Source organism: Notothenia rossii (assembly GCF_949606895.1).
Source record: "Notothenia rossii genome assembly, chromosome: 6".
Taxonomy (NCBI): domain Eukaryota; kingdom Metazoa; phylum Chordata; class Actinopteri; order Perciformes; family Nototheniidae; genus Notothenia; species Notothenia rossii.
The window spans coordinates 25,139,107-25,143,387 of record NC_136909.1 but is presented as its reverse complement, the minus strand read 5'-3'; the positions used below and the strand labels follow the sequence as shown (position 1 = coordinate 25,143,387).

Below are 4,281 nucleotides of genomic sequence, written 5' to 3'. Positions count from 1 at the left end.
GGTGCATGGGCGCGGGAAGGGGGGTGCTGAGGGCGCTGCAGCACCCCCTAGCGGCAGGCAGGGGGTGCGGAGCTCCCCTGTCTGAATTATTATTTGACGGTTATTGCTGCTCCCGCTGTGCATAATCTGTGTAATATGTAGCCAATAAATTCCACATTGTTGGTAAAATAATATTTTGGCCTGCCCCGAATGTTTTTTCTGGAGCCCCGGACAATTCTACCTCAATAATATAATACATTAACCGTGCTTTACGTGAACCTCATCAAGACACTAGGAAGGACGGCAGGACTGTAATTTCCCGTGTTCAGTGAATGCAACAGAGGCAAGACACCAGACCAATCAGAGAGTTGCATGGAAATAAAAGTGTGCTTGTGTCATTCAAGCTTGCGGCTCTGTGTGTGTGCGGAAATAGCGCATTTAGTGTGTGTGAGAAAGGGGGAGAGAGAGAGGGACCGGTGCCAGCAGCAGGGACCGTGTTGTTAGCATCTGGTTAGCTAGCTGCACTAACGGACATACGGAGCTGTTTGTTCCACAACAAGCTGGAGGAGAGCTCTCCTCTCAGACTGAGAGGCTCAGGTGAGCTAAAGGACTCTCTGAGTGTTTAGATAGTTAACTTTAGTCTAAGTTATCTCAGTGGGTCTCAAACGGTTTGGTCAAAAATTATTCAAAAGATTATTTCCGCGGCACACCTTCATATGATCATTATAGTTATAAAAAAAAAAGAGAATAAAGGAAAAACAGTTATGAAATACTATATGGCAGTAAAACAAGAATACAGTTTGAAAGGGGAGTGATTTGTAAAATATCCATAAAGAAAAAGAACATCTGCTTACAGTTGTGTTTCATCTGGGTGTTGAGAGATGTATCCATAGATCTCTTAATGTTGCTCTCAAAGTGCACCAGATTGATGCTTTTAACTTCAATATTTTAAAAAAATCTTCCCGGGGGAGCATCCCCCCGGACCCCCCTAGAGGAGGTGAGGTCCGCTCCCCACTCGTAAAAAATAGCACTTTACCCCTGCCTATATTGCCGTGAGCTGATTATCGAGCCTTCATTGTAACAGTCGCGGGTTTACTGTGTGTTTGCGTCTGGGGAGTTTTTTTGTGCGTGCTCTATAGTGCCCGTAATAGTGTTCACTGGAGTCCAGCACCTCAGCACCCCCACTCAAAATACCTTCCCGCGCCTCTGGGCCGGTGTATCTGGGCCTTTAGCCTGCAAACAGGGACAAAACAGAGTAGCCAGGAGAAAAAGTTAAAAAGTCACTAAAAGCAGTTTCTCAAACTGGTGGGAAGGTAATGGCTGTTTACATACTACCTAGCATTCATCAAACAGAGAAGTCGTTTCTCCTCACAGGCAGCTGAGTTGTTTTGCACTGAGTGGTCTGTTGACCATAGGTGCAGTGCTACAGTAGCTGCACTTGCAGAGGAATCACAGCCGCACAACAAGAACTCTCTGAGCCCTTTCCTCAGGCACAACTGTTTAAGTGTGTTGTGCACATGCTTTCTTCAAGTCAACATGTTTGCTAGCGTGTGGTATTTATGTGTAGAGCAGACATAAAATATGTGACAAGTGTCACTTAAGTGCAGAGTTGTGGAAAATCTTCATGGGAGAAGAGACCCTCAAATTCCAAGTGCAGACTGACCTACGAGCCTGGTCTGAAAAGAGCTAAACAAATGCACCAAAGTGAACTCTGCTCCGCATGACCCTTATTAACTCATTTTGACCGACCTAATGTTATCCATTACACAACGAAGGGACCAAAGGAGCTCGAAATTACACAGGGGTTACTCTCCCCAAGTGATCAGTTTCTTTTGGGAAATGTACTGTAACTTAATTGACCTTCTCTTTCTCAGAGTTATAATACGATACAATACGATGCGATAAGACTTTAATTATCAGATCAAGTCTGGTATTTGATTTGCATCACAGCAGCTCTTTCTGTAACATCAACATGAACAAACATCAAGACATAATACATGGAAAAAAAACTAACATTTAACATCACAACCACTGAGAAAAACCCTTTAGCGTACATTTGATCTGGGATTTATTTAACATATGGGACCATATGATTTTCATTCAGTTCTATGAAATCTATTTATATGGTATGTATCTACCATATCTTATTAGTTATTCCAGCTATTCCAGTCAGAGTATCATGCTTTGACCAGCAGCTGTACTCAGTGACATGTTTTCTTTGCAGCCACAACTAGTTCTCGCAGGCTGAGGCTGGAACTGAGGCCGTCCGTGCAGCTGCAAAGAGACCAAAGGCTGAAGCAGAGGGTGAGGGGAAGGACTGATGGCTGATTGGGAGGGGGAGGAACACTTCACGGTGGGCTGGAGCTCCAATAGTTGAAGGGGTGAGCATCATGAGTGAGACTGGCAGGGAAAAAGGCCAGATTTGATGCGAGAGAGCGGAGAAAAAGCGTGCACAAAATTGCATGCTTGGTTCTTTCTGTGAGGAAACACCTAATATGTGAATGACCTGGGCTGACACTGATAAAGTTGAGGTTAACTTTTAACTCCTGATGAACTGATCAGATGTTGGGCTTGTCACATGGTTTTTTGGTCAGGTGGTACACAAGTTAAAAAGATAGAAGGTGGTCCAACATTTGAAATTGTATGTTTTTATATTGCAAACTTTATCACAATGAAGGTAATGTTGCTGAACGTTAACTTTAATTAAGTTTTCACAATTTCTTCAGTTTATAAGTATATCATTGAAAATTCACAAGTTTAAGTGTGTGTAAAAGTTCCCCATGTGCTGAGTACCCTAAGCAATATCCCACATACATGTTGTGTTTCCTGTGTTGCCTGACTCTCTACTCTCCCTGTTATAGAGGGACTCCCTGTTTACCTCCACCCCTTGCTCTGGTCCAATCACAGCTCAAGCTGAAGAAGACATTCTGCTGAAACCGTCCATTCTTTGTGGATTTGAAGGCCGCAGAAAGTCAGATAGGGAGAGAGACTTGAGTGTGAAATGAGCCAGAGAAAGAGAGGGAGCACTCTGTGACCTTTTAAACTTGATTTAGTTTTCATAGGCTTTTTCTAAAGTCTCTTACGATTCCACCACGCTATAGTGGTAGAGAATAACACTAAGGCATACTTTTTCATAGGTTCTTGAAATGTTTAAAATGTACTGGATAAAAAGAATGCAGTAAAATGATACACTGCAATACTTCTTTCAGACACCAGAGGGCACAATAGTACACTTTCTTCAGTATCTGCTTTGTATGGACAAGAAACTTGATTTAATGGGTAAAGAAACATGAATCAGATGTTTTATACAAGAGATCACAGAATGGTGTATTTGTAGTAAATATGGGAATTACATGTTAAGGTTGTTATGGGTCATCAAAACTCAATTTATTTAAAGTTGAGGTGGCGTGTTGAGGCTTGTGTGCTATCCAACAAAAAACACAAAATGAGTGAAAATCTTCTGAAAAACTGTTCATGCCATCATATATACAGAAATTATACATGTATATTTCTTAATAGGCTATACGTTTTTACACAAGCATTAAAAGACAAAATAAACCCAAAAGGCCTGGGCATACAGCTTCTCAGGGTTGCTATGGTGTCCAGTTATATTGTCTCTTAAAGGTGGGGTAGGTAATTTTGGAGAAACCAGCTCGAGTGGGCTAGAATTTGAAAATACACAACAGGGAAAAATCTGCCACTTCCTTACAGAGCCCCTCCTCCAACACACACGAACACGCACATGACCAATGAGGGCACGAGATAAGTTTGTGCACAGATGGAAGGCTGACAGGTAGGTAGGCCATCCAGTTATTTTAGCCTGGCCGGCTAAAATGATTGGTCGTGCTTTTTAGAGCGCCACGACTTCCACAGATGAAATGTTTTTATGTATTTATTGTCAAAGCATTTAATATATTCATTGTTATCGGGATGTTAAGAGCATTCCATGGAATATAACAAAAAGTGTTTCTGAAATAAATTACATACCCCACCTTTAAGTGTCAGCATTTTTGCACTATGTTGACACTTCTCCACATTTGTATGTACATTCTTGTTTCAAAGTTTAAGTTTTTCAGCACACCAGCTACAGCTCAGTCATAGCAGCTGCATCGCAACAGGTGAACACATATTTTAGATACCCATAAAGTTAAAAGAGGTTTGATCAAACAACTTGTAGTTCACTGTAATAAAGCAGCTGCACAGCTTTTCATTACATCTTGTTAAGAATACATGTAGAACTCTATAGAAGGTGTACATCAACGTTTCACCTTCTTCTTATAATCACACAGCTTGACTCCAAAG

The 4,281-nt window shown here is 41.6% G+C and overlaps 1 long non-coding RNA gene across 1 annotated transcript; it reads left to right on the top strand.

Moving 5' to 3' along the window:
• The first annotated feature begins 397 nt into the window (after positions 1–397).
• Positions 398–3,950, top strand: LOC307044357. Its single transcript, XR_013809611.1, has 3 exons — positions 398–576; positions 2,204–2,360; positions 2,841–3,950. It is a non-coding gene; the product is annotated as an uncharacterized lncRNA (long non-coding RNA).
• Positions 3,951–4,281: the final 331 nt, after the last annotated feature.